This window comes from Sitophilus oryzae, unplaced genomic scaffold (assembly GCF_002938485.1).
Source record: "Sitophilus oryzae breed Bouriz unplaced genomic scaffold, Soryzae_2.0 scaffold_2024_pilon_pilon, whole genome shotgun sequence".
Classification (NCBI taxonomy): domain Eukaryota; kingdom Metazoa; phylum Arthropoda; class Insecta; order Coleoptera; family Curculionidae; genus Sitophilus; species Sitophilus oryzae.
Window position 1 is genome coordinate 289,888 of NW_022146752.1, and position 20,467 is coordinate 310,354.

Below are 20,467 nucleotides of genomic sequence, written 5' to 3' on the forward strand. Positions count from 1 at the left end.
GGGGGTAAACCTCGTAAGATGGAAAGTTTCCGACGACGACTACTGCAGAGAATGCGGAGAGGAAGAAGAAACCATAGAGCACCTGCTGTGCCACTGTCCGGCACTGGAATACCGACGCATTAAAACTTTAGGGCAAGGTTTTTTGGAGGGACTAGAGGAAGCAGCAGAAGCCAACATCAGCGACATCGGGAACTTTGCAAAGAGCTGGAAGTGCTTTAACGCAAAGAAAGAATGAGAGGAAGGTTTGGTAAAACAATACAGGGGTATCGCAATGGGCCCAAGGCCTCCGAGTGAGGGATCAAATATGATCCCAAACCCCAGCAACCTAACCTAACCTAACCTACAACTAATAACTTCGGATGATCTGTAGTATAACTCTCTAAATGGCAAAGTTTTTGTATAGTGTTGAGCTTGAAACTAAATCATATGTTAATTCATTGCTCTGGTGTCTGTAGTTGTTACATCTTATCTGGTTTTGGTCCAAATCTTGTTCACGCATCTGTCTATGCTAAAAACTTGTTTTTTTTCTATACAGCATGATCCACGGCAATATTTTCATCGTTAAGTTTAAGTTTTATGCAATTTGAACATTTTTTACTATTTGACTTGTCCTTTAGCTCATGACTTTCAGCACATTTTTTGCTATCATAGATTTTTACTATTATGTTTTCAAAATCATTTTTATTTATATTTATATATAGGTTAATTGATGTAAGTAAATAAATCTAATTCTTATGCTTCAAGATTTTGTATCTTATGATAGAAATTATGACCGTTCTTCCCTTTACAACTAATAACTTCTGGATGATCTGTAGTATAACTCTAAATGGCAAAGTTTATGTATAGTGTTGAGCTTGAAACTAAATAATATGTTAATTCATTGCTGTGGTATCTGTAGTTGTTACATCTTATCTGGTTTTGGTCCAAATCTTGTTAACGCATCTGTATATGCTAAATACTTGTTTTTTTTCTATACAGCATGATCCACGGCAATATTTTCATCGTTAAGTTTAGGGTTTTATGCAATTTGAACATTTTACTATTTGACTTGTCCTTTAGCTCATGACTTTCAGCACATTTTTTGCTATCATAGATTTTTACTATTATGTTTTAAAATCATTTATATTTATATATAGGTTAATTGATGTAAGTAAATAAATCTAATTTTTATGCTTCAAGCTTTTGTATCTTATGATAGAAATTATGACCGCTCTTTACAACTAATAACTTCGGATGATCTGTAGTATAACTCTAAATGGCAAAGTTTTTGTATAGTGTTGAGCTTGAAACTAAATCATATGTTAACTCATTGTTCTAAGTGTCTGTAGTTGTTACATCTTATCTGGTTTTGGTCCAAATCTTTGTTAACGCATCTGTATATGCTAAATACTTGTTTTTTTTTCTATACAGCATGATCCACGGCAATATTTTCATCGTTAAGTTTAAGTTTTATGCAATTTGAACATTTTTACTATTTGACTCTGTCCTTTAGGTCATGACTTTCAGCATTTTTTTGCTATCATAGATTTTACTATTATGTTTTAAAATCATTTTTATTTATATTTATATATAGGTTAATTGATGTAAGTAAATAAATCTAATTATTATGCTTCAAGCTTTTGTATCTTATGATAGAAATTATGACCGCTCTTCCTTACAACTAATAACTTCGGATGATCTGTAGTATAACTCTAAATGGCAAAGTTTGTATTGTATGTTGAGCTTGAAACTAAATCATATGTTAATTCATTGCTCAGGTGTCTGTAGTTGTTACATCTTATCTGGTTTTGGTCCAAATCTTGTTAACGCATCTGTATATGCTAAATACTTGTTTTTTTTTCTATACAGCATGATCCACGGCAATATTTTCATCGTTAAGTTTAAGTTTTATGCAATTTGAACATTTTTTACTATTTGACTTGTCCTTTAGCTCATGACTTTCAGCACATTTTTTGCTATCATAGATTTTTACTATTATGTTTTAAAATCATTTATATTTATATATAGGTTAATTGATGTAAGTAAATAAATCTAATTTTATGCTTCAAGCTTTTTGTATCTTGTGATAGAAATTATGACCGTTCTTCCTTACAACTAATAACTTCGGATGATCTGTAGTATAACTCTCTAAATGGCAAAGTTTTTGTATAGTGTTGAGCTTGAAACTAAATCATATGTTAATTCATTGCTCTGGTGTCTGTAGTTGTTACATCTTATCTGGTTTTGGTCCAAATCTTGTTAACGCATCTGTCTATGCTAAATACTTGTTTTTTTTTTCTATACAGCATTATCCACGGCAATATTTTCATCGTTAAGTTTAAGTTTTATGCAATTTGAACATTTTTTACTATTTGACTTGTCCTTTAGCTCATGACTTTCAGCACATTTTTTGCTATCATAGATTTTTACTATTATGTTTTAAAATCATTTTTATTTATATTTATATATAGGTTAATTGATGTAAGTAAATAAATCTAATTCTTATGCTTCAAGCTTTTGTATCTTGTGATAGAAATTATGACCGTTCTTCCTTACAACTAATAACTTCGGATGATCTGTAGTATAACTCTCTAAATGGCAAAGTTTTTGTATAGTGTTGAGCTTGAAACTAAATCATATGTTAATTCATTGCTCTGGTGTCTGTAGTTGTTATCTTATCTGGTTTTGGTCCAAATCTTGTTAACGCATCTGTCTATCATAAAAACTTGTTTTTTCTGCAGGCCAGCATGATCCACGGCAATATTTTCATCGTTAAGTTTAAGTTTTATGCAATTTGAACATTTTTTACTATTTGACTTGTCCTTTAGCTCATGACTTTCAGCACATTTTTTGCTATCATAGATTTTTACTATTATGTTTAAAAATCATTTTTATTTATATTTATATATAGGTTAATTGATGTAAGTAAATAAATCTAATTCTTATGCTTCAAGCTTTTGTATCTTGTGATAGAAATTATGACCATTCTTCCTTACAACTAATAACTTCGGATGATCTAGTATAACCTCTAAATGGCAAAAGTTTTTGTATAGTGTTGAGCTTGAAACTAAATCATATGTTAATTCATTGCTCAGGTGTCTGTAGTTGTTACATCTTATCTGGTTTTGGTCCAAATCTTAGCATCTGAATATGCTAAATACTTGTTTTTTTTCTATACAGCATGATCCACGGCAATATTTTCATCGTTAAGTTTAAGTTTTATGCAATTTGAACATTTTTTACTATTTGACTTGTCCTTTAGCTCATGACTTTCAGCACATTTTTTGCTATCATAGATTTTTACTATTATGTTTTAAAATCATTTATATTTATATATAGGTTAATTGATGTAAGTAAATAAATCTAATTCTTATGCTTCAAGCTTTTGTATCTTGTGATAGAAATTATGACCATTCTTCCTTACAACTAATAACTTCGGATGATCTGTAGTATAACTCTCTAAATGGCAAAGTTTTTGTATAGTGTTGAGCTTGAAACTAAATCATATGTTAATTCATTGCTCTGGTGTCTGTAGTTGTTACATCTTATCTGGTTTTGGTCCAAATCTTGTTAACGCATCTGTCTATGCTAAATACTTGTTTTTTTTTCTATACAGCATTATCCACGGCAATATTTTCATCGTTAAGTTTAAGTTTTATGCAATTTGAACATTTTTTACTATTTGACTTGTCCTTTAGCTCATGACTTTCAGCACATTTTTTGCTATCATAGATTTTTACTATTATGTTTAAAAATCATTTTTATTTATATTTATATATAGGTTAATTGATGTAAGTAACAAATCTAATTCTTATGCTTCAAGCTTTTTGTATTTTGTGATAGAAATTATGACCATTCTTCCTTACAACTAATAACTTCGGATGATCTGTAGTATAACTCTAAATGGCAAAGTTTTTGTATAGTGTTGAGCTTTGAAACTAAATCATATGTTAATTCATTGCTCTGGTGTCTGTAGTTGTTACATCTTATCTGGTTTTGGTCCAAATCTTGTTAACGCATCTGTCTATGCTTAAAAACTTCTTTGTTTTTTTTTCTATACAGCATGATCCACGGCAATATTTTCATCGTTAAGTTTAAGTTTTATGCAATTTGAACATTTTTTACTATTTGACTTGTCCTTTAGCTCATGACTTTCAGCACATTTTTGCTATCATAGATTTTACTATTATGTTTTCAAAATCATTTTTATTTATATTTATATATAGGTTAATTGATGTAAGTAAATAAATCTAATTCTTATGCTTCAAGATTTTGTATCTTATGATAGAAATTATGACCGTTCTTCCTTACAACTAATAACTTCGGATGATCTGTAGTATAACTCTCTAAATGGCAAAGTTTATGTATAGTGTTGAGCTTCTGAAACTAAATAATATGTTAATTCATTGCTGTGGTATCTGTAGTTGTTAGCATTATCTGGTTTTTTGGTCCAAATCTTGTTAACGCATCTGTATATGCTAAATACTTGTTTTTTTTTTTCTATACAGCATGATCCACGGCAATATTTTCATCGTTAAGTTTAAGTTTTATGCAATTTGAACATTTTTACTATTTGACTTGTCCTTTAGCTCATGACTTTCAGCACATTTTTTTGCTATCATAGATTTTACTATTATGTTTTAAAATCATTTTTATTTATATTTATATATAGGTTGATTGATGGTAAATAAATCTAATTCTTATGCTTCAAGATTTTGTATCTTATGATAGAAATTAGCAGACCGTTCTTCCTTACAACTAATAACTTCGGATGATCTGTAGTATAACTCTCTAAATGGCAAAGTTTATGTATAGTGTTGAGCTTGAAACTAAATAATGTGTTAATTCATTGCTCTGGTATCTGTAGTTGTTACATCTTATCTGGTTTTGGTCTAAATTTTGTTAACGCATCTGTATATGCTAAATACTTGTTTTTTTTTTCTATACAGCATGATCCACGGCAATATTTTCATCGTTAAGTTTAAGTTTTATGCAATTTGAACATTTTTTACTATTTGACTCGTCCTTTAGGTCATGACTTTCAGCACATTTTTTGCTATCATAGATTTTTACTATTATGTTTTAAAATCATTTTTATTTATATTTATATATAGGTTAATTGATGTAAGTAAATAAATCTAATTCTTATGCTTCAAGCTTTTGTATCTTATGATAGAAATTATGACCGCTCTTCCTTACAACTAATAACTTCGGATGATCTGTAGTATAACTCTCTAAATGGCAAAGTTTTTGTATAGTGTTGAGCTTGAAACTAAATCATATGTTAATTCATTGCTCAGGTATCTGTAGTTGTTACATCTTATCTGGTTTTGGTCCAAATCTTGTTAACGCATCTGTATATGCTAAATACTTGTTTTTTTTCTATACAGCATGATCCACGGCAATATTTTCATCGTTAAGTTTAAGTTTTATGCAATTTGAACATTTTTTACTATTTGACTTGTCCTTTAGCTCATGACTTTCAGCACATTTTTGCTATCATAGATTTTTACTATTATGTTTTAAAATCATTTATATTTATATATAGGTTAATTGATGTAAGTAAATAAATCTAATTCTTATGCTTCAGCTTTTTGTATCTTGTGATAGAAATTATGACCGTTCTTCCCTTTACAACTAATAACTTCGGATGATCTGTAGTATAACTCTCTAAATGGCAAAGTTTTTGTATAGTGTTGAGCTTGAAACTAAATCATATGTTAATTCATTGCTCTGGTGTCTGTAGTTGTTACATCTTATCTGGTTTTGGTCCAAATCTTGTTAACGCATCTGTCTATGCTAAATACTTGTTTTTTTTCTATACAGCATGATCCACGGCAATATTTTCATCGTTAAGTTTAAGTTTTATGCAATTTGAACATTTTTTACTATTTGACTTGTCCTTTAGCTCATGACTTTCAGCACATTTTTTGCTATCATAGATTTTTACTATTATGTTTTAAAATCATTTATATTTATATATAGGTTAATTGATGTAAGTAAATAAATCTAATTCTTATGCTTCAAGCTTTTGTATCTTGTGATAGAAATTATGACCGTTCTTCCTTACAACTAATAACTTCGGATGATCTGTAGTATAACTCTCTAAATGGCAAAGTTTATGTATAGTGCTGAGCTTGAAACTAAATAATATGTTAATTCATTGCTCTGGTGTCTGTAGTTGTTACATCTTATCTGGTTTTGGTCCAAATCTTGTTAACGCATCTGTATATTGTAAATACATGTTTTTTTTTCTATAAAGCATGATCCACGGCAATATTTTCATCGTTAAGATTAAGTTTTATGCAATTTGAACATTTTTTACTATTTGACTTGTCTTTAGCTCATGACTTTCAGCACATTTTTTACTATTATAGATTTTTACTATTATGTTTTAAAATCATTTTTATTTCTATTTATATATAGGTTAATTGATGTAAGTAAATAAATCTAATTATGCTTCAAGCTTTTGTATTTTGTGATAGAAATTATGACCGTTCTTCCTTCCGTACAACTAATAACTTTGGATGATCTATAGTATAACTCTCTAAATGGCAAAGTTTTTGTATAGTGTTGAGCTTGAAACTAAATAATATGTTATTAGTAGACACCGTGATCATACTTCCTATTAAACTATTTGACACAGAAGAAGATGAGATTGCAGGATTAGTGATTGATGTTGGTCCTTCGTATAATACCTTATAGCTTAACGCAGTGGTTTCCAACATTTCTGTAACTGCGCCCCACAGTGGACCAGGAAGTAACTAGGAGTTTGACTAATTCAATTTCTTTTTGTATGTCAACAACTTTTATCTAAATATGTATTAAAAAATGAATAAATACAATTTTTACGAACATCGGACTTTAATAAACTATAATTGTTGCTATACAGGGTACTCCCTAAATTCCCTATGCAGGGTATAACTTTATTAACAAAATGAAAGGCGCGAATCCTCACTTAATTTTAAAATGAAGATGTAGGATAACATTTTTTCGAATTTCTCTTCTGTTTTGGTATACAGAGTGTCAATGATAACTAATTAAATGGATTTGTATATAATCAGGGAATATGTAATAGAGAGTTTTTTTTCTTGAAGATGAAGCAAGGTACTAAAAAAATTAAAGAGGCAAAAAATTTGTATTTTAATTTTCCTCGTCTAAAAAAATTAAGAATGAAGAGAAAAATCAGTGGCGTACATCTTTATCAATAACATTGCCTAAACGAAAAGCTACGGCCGGCCACGGTACTTATTAATTTTAATCTCGATTTGTCCTAACGAGGTCGTTAATTATATATATATATATATATATATATATATATATATATATATATATATATATATATATATATATATATATATATATAAAATAGAAAACAAATTTCTTGCAGTAGAGGTATATAATAAAATTATATAAGGATTCTTGCCACTTAACTGCTAATATAGAAATTTAATTCTACGCTGTGTTTGTCATAATGCGGATCAACCTGCTCTCACTACCGGTTACCACAGTGCAGAGGTAGTTAATTCCGACTTGTCGGAAAGTATCGGTTAGATATTAAGTCCCAAACGGGAGATAGCGGCCTGCGTGCAATGTAGTACTTTCGTACCACCGAGGCGCAACTATCGATAGTAAAAGGATGGTAAAAGGCTTTTTTTCAGGCAAGCCAAATTATAAAATAGAAAAAAAAATTCTTGCAGTAGAGGTATATAATAAAATTATATAAGGATTATTGCCACTTAACTGCTAATATAGAAATTTAATTCTACGCTGTGTTTGTCATAATGCGGATCAACCTGCTCTCACTACCGGTTTCGGAGCCCTACTCCATCATCAGGTGAGCTTGGGAGATCCACAAAATGACAACCACAGCGCAGAGATAGTTAATTCCGACTTGTCGGAAAGTATTGGTTAGATATTAAGTCCCAAACGCGAGATAGCGGCCTGCGTGCAATGGTAGTACTTTCGTACCACCGAGGCGCAACTATCGATAGTAAAAGGATGGTAAAAGGCTTTTTTTTCAGGCAAGCCAAATTATAAAATAGAAAACAAATGTCTTGCAGTAGAGGTATATAATAAAATTATATAAGGATTCTTGCTACTTAACTGCTAATATAGAAATTTAATTCTACGCTGTGTTTGTCATAATGCGGATCAACCTGCTCTCACTACCGGCTTCCGGTAGTGTTTGTTCCGGTGTCATTGTTCCGGTCTTATGAGCTTCCAGACATCTCTCTTTTACAAGGTTGTACACAAAAGAAGCATATCGGTTTTCGACAATCGAGCTGTAACTATGCATGCCACAATGAGTTACAAGTCGTTTAATTTCCACTAGACAACTGAAAACTTTAGTATTAAAGGTCCCTGACATTTCTATGAGTTAAATGAACAAGTTTCTATGAACGTCAGAAGTTGATGTGTCGATGTGATTTACAATGCAAGGTTCAGTGTATTTAATGTTGATGCTTGTATATGATTATTGTTGTAGTTTCCACAGTCATACGCGATTAGTGCTCTGACTACATGTAGTGTAAGGCACAATGGTAAGGTTAAGAGTATTAATCTCATTGTTCCACTAATTTATTTATTTCTAGTCGGAACACAAACAGGACAAGTCCCAAAATTAGAGTGTCCACAGCTTACATATCTAAATACCAATAACAATAATAATAACCAATTTTAAATTTATAATATTTTTTTCTTAGAATTACAATTTTTTTCTATATATACACAAACTAAGTCAATACTCCATCAACACCAATATGTTTAAAATTTAAACAAAAAAGTATGAAATAAAAACACTATGAAATAATACAAGCAAAGGAATCGCGATAAGGAGTACAATAATTATATATTAAATGTAAAAAATTAAATTATAGATATTAAACCATAGAAAAAAAGGAAATAACTTATAAATACAAATTTACTATTCAAGAGTATAATATCTGGATATGCTATACACTCATAAATTGTCGTTTTAATGTATATCTAAGGCAAACAAATTATCAGAAAAAAGTCAAAATCCGTGCAGTAGGAATTGGCAAACTCCAGCATTCTGTTAACTGGTGGGCAGCACTATTTGTGTGAGAAAATGTCTTCTTGAAAAGGGACGTAAATCTTAAATTTTTTGTTGGAACATTAAATGAAATCATAGACAAGAGATAAGGTGAATCGATTTGAGAATTTATTATTTTATATAATACTGCTACATCAGTAATTATTCTACGATGTTCTAAAGTTAATATATTAAATCGGTTGCACATAGATATATAAGAGTCGTTAATATTGTTTTTATATCCCAAATATTTAACAAATCTTTTTTGTACCTGCTCTAGTCTATTTATATAAATATTTTATATTGGATTCCACACTGAGGATGAAAAGTTCAACTGGCTGTATACATATGCATAATATAAAGAGAGCAAAGCTTTATTGCTGGTGAATTGTCTAGCCTGCCTGTTATAAATCCTAGCATTCTAAATGCTTTAGAAACAATAAACTCAATATGCTCGCCAAAAATCATTTTCTCATCAAAGAATACACCTAGATTTCGTGCTTTATGTCACCAAAGCTGTAGTTATACACTATCTTATTGTGATTACGACTGAATGAGATCATGAAATATTTTTGCGGATTTAGAAAGAGATTATTTTTGGAAAAGTAATTCTTAAAATTGTCCAATTCAGACTGAAATAAAAGCGCATCGTTGATGTTACGAATTTTCATAAAAAAATTTAAGTCGTCCGCATATAACAAATAGTTGGAAAATGAAAACAATTTTTTATATCATTAACATAGATAATAAATAATAACGGACCCAGGTGACTTCCCTGTAGAACTCAATGGAAGATTAATGAGATATTAAAATGAAATGAATGAGGATATTAACCGAATTTCATGGGGCGCTTGTGGTATTGGATACCTAATCAATTACGTCATATTTTGAGTCATCCGGAAGAATGCCTTGGTCGGTGATTTTGTGACCTAAGTAAGTAACTTCTTTCAAAAAAATGAATACTTTTCGGGATTTATTTTCAGATTATACTTTTGAGACGTTTCGATGTCCAAGAACGCCCTTTCCGGGGTTATCCCTGCAAAGGCGATAGTCATCATCCTCTGAAAACTGTTTGGACTTACTGAGAGGCCAAACGGTAACCTAGTAAACCTAAATGATCCCTTACACTAAGAGATGTTAAATCACGCCACTCTTCGTCTAAAGTAACTTGATGGAAACCCGATGCTAGGTCTACTACCGAGAACCACTTTGACCTTCCTAGCTGGTCTAAGATATCGTTAATTCTTGGAAGAGGAATTTATCGGCAATTAACTTTTTATTTAATTGTCTGAAATCTACTACTAAACGATATGCCTTTTGTCTATTTACGGATTTTTTTGGCACAAGAAAAATAGGGTTGTATAGTTCTTCGCAACATGATACGGTACACCCTCACTGATGTACGCATTTTGTAATTTGCCGGTCAAGGGCTCAATTTCTGCCGCGAAGGTCGCTGCATCTTTACTATTTTGTTTACAGTTTAGGATTTTTGCATTTAATAAACATGAGCTATCGCCTTTAATATTATTTTGCAGTTTATTTATAATATCATCAATTGTCTGTTCAGTTGTCACCCTACCTGTTAACCGAGTTTTAATAAACGTTACCGCATTTTCTGCATGATCGGCAGAGATATTTTTCGACAATTTGCCCTTTTAGCCTGTAATTGAAGCTCTTTTTTTTATTTTTCCTAGTTTCAATAATAACTCTTGGTTTTCAGCCTGCCGAGACAATTAAAGTTAAATAAAATAAATATTATGAAACAAACGTATACATACGTATTGATTATCATTCCAAAAAGAACTAAAATTAAAAATAATACGAATATAAGTTAAACTCTAGGTCACTTACATACTTTTACTAAATCCTTAAAGTTAGGATACCACTCTGCACTATAAGTTTAACCCAATTACGCGGCATTGGTCGATATGGCTTACGAGAGGGTAGTTACCCTATGGCAGTTTTTCGAAAACTCGCGTTTCCGACACGTAGGCACACTGCGAAGTCCTACTGCTACTACCAACAATACCAATATTAGGTATAGCACCAGTTTAACGTTCAATGTATCGTTGTATTCCTCTTGGGTTACTATAAAGTTGGAGTTAACTGAACCATTCTCCTTCAGGTCCTGTTGTGTGGACTTGCTATAGCCCATTTTAAGTATTTTTCTTCTTTGTATACAAATAATAGCACAACATATTAAACTTTTATGCCGACATAAATTTCACCACGCCACTTTTCCAAAAAGAAAATTTTCTTTTTTTTACTTGATTTTTTTTTCGGCAGGATCGCCATGTAATGTTAATTAAAGCACAAGTGGTAACTCTTGAAGTATATCATTTATTGATTGCACGATGTTCGAATAATTTAGTATCATTTTGTAATTATGTAGACAATACATATTGCAATCGGAAAGTAGTACAATCTATTAATAGTAAGCAGTTAATAGTAACCAATAACTTGCTTATTTGACAATTACAATAATTCGGCCAACGATTGTTAACCTTTGGCGCTACAAAAAAATCATATATTTGAATGGCTTAATTAATTTGAAAAAAAAATTGGTACTACTCTTTATGGTGTCTCATAATATAGAAAGAAGTTGAATTTTGTTAGGGGGTAGTTAAAGAGTTAAGAGGTAGGGTTAAAACATTTGAAATCATGGAGCTAAAAAAGAAAGCTGATATATTTTTTTAAAGATTAAATTTATAAAAAACAAATGATTTAGCTTCTTGCTTTATCACTTTATAGTAGTGTACTTATATACTACATAGAAAATTGTAGACACTCACTGGCAAGCTATTCCAAAAAAAATATAAATATTAATGAACAAAATAGTTTCTAGAAGAAATTGATTATAATATATACAAAGTATATTATATTTTAATCTAAAATAATAAATAAATGTATAATATAAGTTGTAGAAAAAGTAAGAAAAAGTACGTAAAAACATAATGTTTCAGTGAAAACCAAATTAAAAAATTACTCCGATATTAATCTATAACCCCTAATATAAAAAGTAGGTACTTTCCTGTATAGAATCATTTACGATAAAGGTACAAAACCTCTAAAATAAATAAAAAATGTTCATGTAACAAATAAAACAAACAAACCCTTTAAAACTTAGCGATACATGAAAATTCATTTAAAAATTAAAAAAAAAGGCAAATGAATATCTACGTATCCGAAGTATATAATTTTGATCTTGGATAAGAAAGAATGTCCAAAAAGGAATGAAATAAAATTAATCTATATCTTGATCACTTAAGATTTAGATGTAGCCCTTCCATATTTATTAGATCTTGATCTGAGTCAGAATTATGATCATCAAATATAAGATGTTGTCACCAGTTTCAGTTTTTGTTGTCGTAGTTTTTCTTAAAGAAGCTAGGTACGGATCAGAAGTTAGTAATAAACTAGTCATCAAGTTTCTGTTGGAATTTTCCCTCGAACATTTTCTGCTATGATGTAATCTTAATTTACGGACTTCTTTGTGACGCGTTTTTAACGCATTTTCTGCAAGTTGTCCAATGGGAAATCAAAATTTTTAATTATGTCTACACCATGTACAAGTAACTTATGAATTGAACTAGGCATATGGAACCAACTATACAATTGCAAATATAACTGAAAAGTTTCTTTTAATAAATTACTAAATTTTTCCAACTGAATCTTTTGCTCGCAATTTACAATTCTTATAATTTTGTGAAACTTAATTATGAGGTTTTCGTCAATTCCGGTAATAGAAGAAGAAAGAGAAGCATTTTTGAAAAAGGTTCTACTAGTGTTCCCGACATTTGTGGATCCGAACCCTGGTTTAGGTTTATCCACTGTTAAGCCCATTTGTTTCTTAAATTCCGATTGTATCCTTTTTTTCGTTTCTTCAAAGATTAATTTATTTTCTTTAGTTCTCACTTTCCAGCATTTTATAGGTAACCTATACACAATGTGCAACAAACACTCAAATGTCCTAATCCACAAATGAAGGGATGATATACCAAATCTAAGGTTGTCCGGTTTTATTGTTTTTTTTATAAACTTCAAAGGAATTCATTTCTATGGGTGAAGCACCACAAATAACGCATCTTTGCGAACTGTGAGTGTCTGATAATATATTTACAGTACTACCGTCCAGCATAGATAAAATCATGTCATAATTTATGCATAGTTCTATTCCTTTAAAGTTTAAACTAAAATCTTTAAGATTATTTATATTAGTTTCTAGTTCTTTTTCTCCTTTTACCAGAGGAGCATTTTCTTTTAAAAATACTCGGTCCATCCTGCAGTATTACGAATTAAGTCAGTATCTAAACCTGATCTGAATGCCGCTGAGGTACTTGCATGACGCACGCTGTGACTTTTAAAAATAGTAGTATCTATTTTACTTTTCTCTAAAACTGTTTTTATCCACCAGCTTTTAGTCTGCGTAGAAGCCGAGTGATGTGGTTTTTTATGTGTCAAAATTAATGTGTCATTATTACCTCGAATAGAATTTGTTCGTTTTACGTAATTATTCAGTGTACTGGCTATATACCATTCGGGTTTGTCCTTAAAATAAGGAAAAACAAGACATGGTTGTTTCCTGTTCTTGCCCGAAGTCTTGATCTTTGCAGGTATACAAATTTCCATCTTTTGTGCATCTTGGTGAATGTTATTTAAAGTAATTTTATATATGAGGCCGTAATTATAAAAATGAGGCATTTACTTTCAAGTTAAAGGTAGAAGTAAAAGGTTTTACTACAATTCGTATTTACAATCTCTACCTTTTTCTTGCAAGGAAATGCTTTGGTTAAATAAAGTAAAAGGTACAGAGATACAATTATAACTTTAGTAATACTGGTAAATTTCACTCTGCATCCATACTTTAGAATAGGAAATCGCCGTTTCAGATGCCCAACTATATGCTCAATCACAACTCTCTCTGATTTAAGCAGCCTGTTGAAGGCTATCTGATATTCCTCGAGGGGGTTGGGATGGGGAGTCATGAGACATGACATTATACCATATTCATTGTTCCCTAGTAGTATAGTGTTTCTTGTCCTGTTCATGACTTCACATACTGCCGAATTCTTCCATATACGAGAATCATGAACTGATCCAGGCCAACTTGCATCTATACTAGTTATAACACAATTTTGGTCGCATGTGGCCTGCACATTAATACTGATAAAACCTTTTCGATTTATATATTCGTGTCCAAATTGAGCTGGCTTTTCAATACGAATGTGCATGCAGTCAAGAATCCCAATGGCTGTTTGGGAAATTGAACCTGGTCAACCATTTTTCTTTGGCCTGCATGATTTGATTTTCTGTGTTTGGGAACCGAATCCATTCGCCAGCCTGTGGTACAAGCTGCTCAAGCACCTCATGAAATATTCTGGACACTGTGGGCTGCGTACATCCCAATTCTTCAGCAATTCAGCTCTGGAATCCAGGATTCGCACAATAACGCAGAAATACTTTCATTTTCTGCACAGGTGATAGGGCTGCTCCACGTGTTTCAAGATCCGCGCCAAGAAAGTGGTCCGCCAACCACACCACATTCTCCTTCTCAAATCTAAATATATAACGTTTTGAAATCCGATTCACGTGGTATGTCTTGGTTTGTAGTATTTTCGTGTACGGAAATGCACCATATTAGCCATAACAAACACAACACTGAAACCACACAACCAAAGATTACTAGGTAGATGTTAACATACAAAAACACTACTACAAATAGACAATTTTTTCCGACGTTCCGAGCTTTTTGATGGTTGGCCAACTACTGAAAAGAGTGAGAAAAGTTGTTGTGAACCTAGATTCCTTTTTTAGAAGTAAAACCTTTATTTTTTAAGCAAATGCCTTTTTGTAAATACGAAAAACAAAAGACCTTTTACTTTAAAGCAAATCCATCGAAGACCTTTTCCTTCAATTTTCTTTATGCATATACCTTGAAGGAATTGCTTCATTTTTTGAAAGCAATAGGTACGGCTTTTTTTATAAATACAGCCTATGGTCTGGCCTCTATGAGTGTTTTCCAAAGGAAAAAGTGAGCTTAAAAATTCTAAAACTGGACTCGGGTCCCATGTAACCGAATATCTCGGAGAAGCACGATTTTGATTGTAAACTCCTTTAAAAAACTTTTTTAATATTTTTTCGTCTTCTGATGAGATTGATATCTTGGGCGTACAGCGAAAATCCACTAAGTCGCATTTTTGGTTGAATTGGATTAAACACACCACTATGTCCAGTTTTTCACGGTCTTTAACATGAAAAACCCATTAATGGGTTTTTCATAATTCAATCAACCAATCTCATAATTTAATCAACCAAAAATGTGACTTAGTGGATTTTCGCTGTAGCGCCCACGATATTATATTAAGCAACGCTGATCGGTAATGAATTAAGCGTTGAATGAGAAAGACCAGTGTTAAATTTTTTATAGAGAAAAACTAGTATTTTATTGAAATTATACTGATAAGGATTAGCTCTTTGTTCTCTGCAGAAATCGCACCATTTTGTATAAAAGGTTGTATATTGTTTTAATGTGCTTTCAGGAAAAACAGCTAACATGATTGGAATGGTTTCTTCTGGTATTTTCTTTTGTTTCAGTGATTGGTAGATAACTTCCCTGCCACCAGGGAAAGAGTATATCATATATAATATATCATAAATGATGATGCGATGAAAAAATTCGTTGATGCTCGAAAACTTCAAGACGTGCTTCGCAGCCATTCTGTAAACAAAGATACGAACTTAACCTCAATTCACTTTAATTTGCTTTTAAAAAAGTTTTAAGCATCTTACCTTCACAAACGTCATCGCATCAACGAACGACGCAGCAAGCGACAATAAGATGATTAAGAGAGGAGTAAATGCCTTAGAGTCAGATCATGTTTTGCATATGCAATTTGATGCTGAACTGATGATTTTGAAAGGGAAAGTACAAGCTAGCATGAAAGACAAAACTTATAATGTAGAGGTGAGTTGATTATATTTGATTATTTTGTTTTTTAACAATACATTTCTTATTTATTATTATTTTAGGTATTTTTGAATACTTCAGGTGATATCGCTGAGGCAAAGTGTTCTTGTCCGAAAGGAATTAAGTGTCACCATATTGCGGCTTTGGTGTTGTTTGGGCATTACCACATTTCAATTACAGACAAGGAATGTACTTGGAATGCCCCAAAAACAAAATCAAGTGAGGTGAAGACGGCTGGACAAGTAGCTTGTATCCAAGCAAAGAATACAAAGCTATAAGTCATGTGCTTTTGGAGAATGAAAGTGATGATCTGAGAACCAAATTAAGCAAGTTTGGCAGTACCGTGCGATTTTCTTGGCTTCTGCAAAAGGAGAGGACTACAGTTATCTTCCGCTCATCGAAGATATAATTTCTTCAGAGGAATTTGTTCAGGCCTCAAACAAAGCTGACTTCTTACATCAGAAATGCCCTTTGGATGATGCAGCAGTGTAACACATTGCCGAAATAACTGTAGGACAGGCCCAGAATGAAATTTGGCTGATTATGAGGAAGTTCCGCCTAACAGCAAGTAATTTTGGAGCAGTAATCAATGCCTGCCAAAGAAAGAAGTTTCCTGAAAGTCTATTCAAGTCTCTTATTGGTATGTTTATATTTAATACATTTTCAATATGCAAATCTTTTCACAAAAACATAATTGTTTATTTATTTTATGGGTACTTATAATTTAGATGGAGTTAAAGCTATCCAATGGGGGGAGAAGCAACTAAAAAAGGGGAATCAACTATATCGAGACCAACTTGGGGTTAAAAGTAGAACCTACCGGAATTTGGTGTTCAAATTCAGGGATTTTAGAAGCCAGTCCTGATGGATTTATAGGAGAAGTCATCAGTCAATCATTGTCGAGGTAAAGTGTCCATACACATATCGGAATGACATATTATCCGAAAAGTTGAAAAATGTCACCACTTATATAATATATTTCAATGAAGACAACAATATTGTTTTAAATTGTAACCACAATTATTACAACCAAATAGAGGGTAATTTACACTTGACCAAAAGAAAGATTTTTTTTATGTATTTGGACAGTTAAAGAAGCGATTGTAGTTAGTGTGGAAATTGATAATGGTTGGGCAGAAAATATAATGCTCTTGGAGAAATTTTATGATGATCATTATTTGCCTAGGTTAATTAGTTTAGCTTTAATATCGTTTAATAATAAAAAAATAATAAAAGATTATAACTACATAAATATATTTTATTAAAAGTTACAAGAAAATGGCATGCTCTGAATTTAAACATTCATAATAAACAGATTCAAATGAAAATTGAAACAAAAAAAAAGTATTTATTATCATTAAATTATCGTATATTTGTAGCCTAGCATCCTAGCAATAATATTCTACTACCTCCTTAATTAAAGGATATTGAAAGTTGGTTAGTGCAGCACATGTTTGAAATAATACAGAAATGTGACACATATAAAACTGGGGAATTCTCTGTAAAATATTGTAGCACTTTATTCTACGTATTGCCCTCTCCACATGAATCCATGCTCTAGCAATCGTTTGGGTTTCTAGTACCTGGGCTTCGGTAAATTGAGGAATTGCGAGAAATGGTGGTATATTGAGGTGTACGCCTGGCGGAAGTAAATCTTTTATTAGGAAACCTTTGTTTGCTAATACCAGATCTCCAGGAACTATCTGCTTTAAAACTTCACAATGCTCGACAATTTTTTTGTCCGAGACTGACCCAGGATATGCTTCACTTACATATGTTATAACTCCATTACGACCAGCATCTACTAAAATTTTCCATGTATTTTGATGCTTGTAAGAACTGTAATTGAGCCGTTGGTTTTCCATGTTGGTTGGTGTTGCTGAACCAATCTCAGTACAATCGAGTATGTGATTCTACAATTTTTAAAATTCTCAAAAGCTACAGGAAGACATGTTTGGTTTTTGGATCTAGGTGGTATAGTTTTCATGAGCTGTTTGAAAAAAAAATCGTGGATAGCGTAAATTCAAGTCATTATAACATTTGTCACCGTTGCTGAGCTGCAATCAGCTGCAGGTTCCGTGATAATTTCTGGTAAAGGCGCACTTGCCGCCTGGCCTTCGAGCTCTTGGTGCCGATTTCTCGGATGAATCAGTTTCTATAAGAAAGAAATGGGCAATTGATCACGATCTGACACTAGCAAAAAACGTCTGGTTGTATTAAAACCTTGAAATGGATAGCCAACGCGCCGGTTTTTTTATCAGCGAACTCTTAAAAAATATAAACATGAAGAGTGAGTCACCTTTAACCGACCATGAAATATATATGTATATAAAAATATTGTTGGCATCATGGCTTGTTTTTAGATAATAAAAGTCAAAAGGACCCCTAATTTCCATTTGTATTATGGCAGACAATAATCTGCGGGTGAAAATGTATGCCAAAGGCCTACCACCCTACTACAAACAGAAACTAAAACTTTTGTCAAAAGGACTAAGGTTTCCTTGAGTAAGATTTTTTTAGCTAATAATACGGAGCTTGTGAAAAGTTTAGCGACTATAAAAGTCATTATTAGTGCCAGGCTAATTTTCAATTTTCTTACCTGTAGATTCCGAGTTACTACTACACGATGACGACGAACTACTGCGACCAATTTTCCGTTCTAATCGAGCTAAAGTCGTTTTTATGGAATCTAAGTCCCTAACATACCTTCTTTTGCTTTTCACTATCATTTTTTAACACGCAATAACACGCAAATAACAAAAAACTTTTTTTTTGGCCCCCTTTTTCTGCTTCTTGTATTTTGTTTGTTTAAAAACTTTTTATTTAACTTGCTGTACTGTGACGGCACAACAAAATGAACTGTTTATGATATGAGCTATCGACACCGATGCGGCGCACATACGGCAAAATAGGTACTTTACAGCGACAAAAACATTTTCATTGATTTAATTTGGTATTTAACTTAGAATTTACATGCAAAGCATATTTTAGTACAGAACTAACCATATATTTCTAACATAGACCTAATTTGGCTTATAATTTATATACAGTGTGTAACAAAATTTCCAAATCCACCAATACCTACGGTAATAAACTAGATATAATTATTATTATAAAAAAGAAATATTCTGAATGGAAACTTTAATTTTACTTGCATATCTACCTTGGTAGAATTGGTCAAAAGAATTTTAAAGACAGGTTGAAAGTAGATTTAAGAATAAAATTTAGTAGTGTAAAAATTTTTCAAAGTTTTTTTTTATTCGTATTGTCTTACTTAATCCTAAAATTATTTTTTGCCAGTGTATTGGAATTGTTACAAAGAAGGAAAACAATGAAAAAGGGTAAAATAAATTTTTATCCCTTATTTATTCGCATTATGTGTTTTTCTTCCTCTTGGATGTCAGAGTCAGAGTCGTCAGCTTGTTCCACATACATTTGTCCTAAAAATTCGGGTTCTTTTAACATTCCGATGACTACCGCCGAAAACGGTTTCCTCTTTTTTGTACATCTTTGCGACAAAGAAGTAATTACCGGATCGGATGAAACAAGTAGCCAGTTTATGATGTCCGTATTGGTGTTAATTCTCGATGTTTTTCTAGCATGAAATAACCTTAAGTTTTTGTAACTCTTATGACTGGCCTCTAAAACATCTTCGGATAATTGCCCAATAGGCAGAGGAAAAGACCGAATAATATCACTTCCATGGAGCAACAGCTTATGTACTGTAGCACTCATTTTGTACCATCCATAAAGCTGTATACACATTTGAGCGGTTTTCAAGACAATAAATCTTAAATTTGTTTTCATTAATATAGATTGCCCACTTGAAATCGCACTCAGAATGTTTGCAAATCTGGAAATTAAATCTTTATCGACACCTGTTATTTCCGACACTAACACTGGATTATCAAAAAGATTTGCGGGCCATATTCCCATCATTACTATTGCCTCCTCCCTGTTTTGGATGGTCTACAACCAATCCCATTTCTGAGTAAATTGAGAAGTAATTGCTTTCTTTCTATTCTTAACACTTTCTTTTGCCTCTTGGCTTCTTGCCTGCCATTCTTTGTTGTCCATTTTATAAGAAATATGAAGTAGGTACTCGTAGCATCTAAGGTATGCATGCAACACAGATATTCCAAATTTATATGTAGATGAGTCACACGCTATATTTACCATTTTTCTATATTGTTAATGTCTTTGGGTGTGGCCTTGCATACGTTGCATGCTTGGGATGAGGCCGTGTCCGTAAGCACATTACATGTTTTCCATCCATCATGGTGCAGACCAAAATATGTTTAAATGCCAGTTCTTTGTTACCTATGAATGAAAATGTTTGTAGGCCGTAAATTATTTGCTTGATTTTCAATCTCCAAGTACTCCTCTTTCATGGTCTCTTTTGTTTCTTTTTTAGTTTAAAGCTTACGACACGGCAATATCTGGTAGAAGATGGGCTCCGATTCTTC

The 20,467-nt window shown here is 32.0% G+C and overlaps 1 long non-coding RNA gene across 1 annotated transcript; it reads left to right on the forward strand.

Annotated features, from left to right (window-relative positions):
• The first annotated feature begins 12,745 nt into the window (after window positions 1-12,745).
• LOC115884167 lies at window positions 12,746-17,136 on the forward strand. The gene is made up of 3 exons (XR_004050511.1): window positions 12,746-15,998; window positions 16,064-16,641; window positions 16,730-17,136. It is a non-coding gene; the product is annotated as an uncharacterized LOC115884167 (long non-coding RNA).
• The last annotated feature ends 3,331 nt before the right edge of the window (window positions 17,137-20,467 follow it).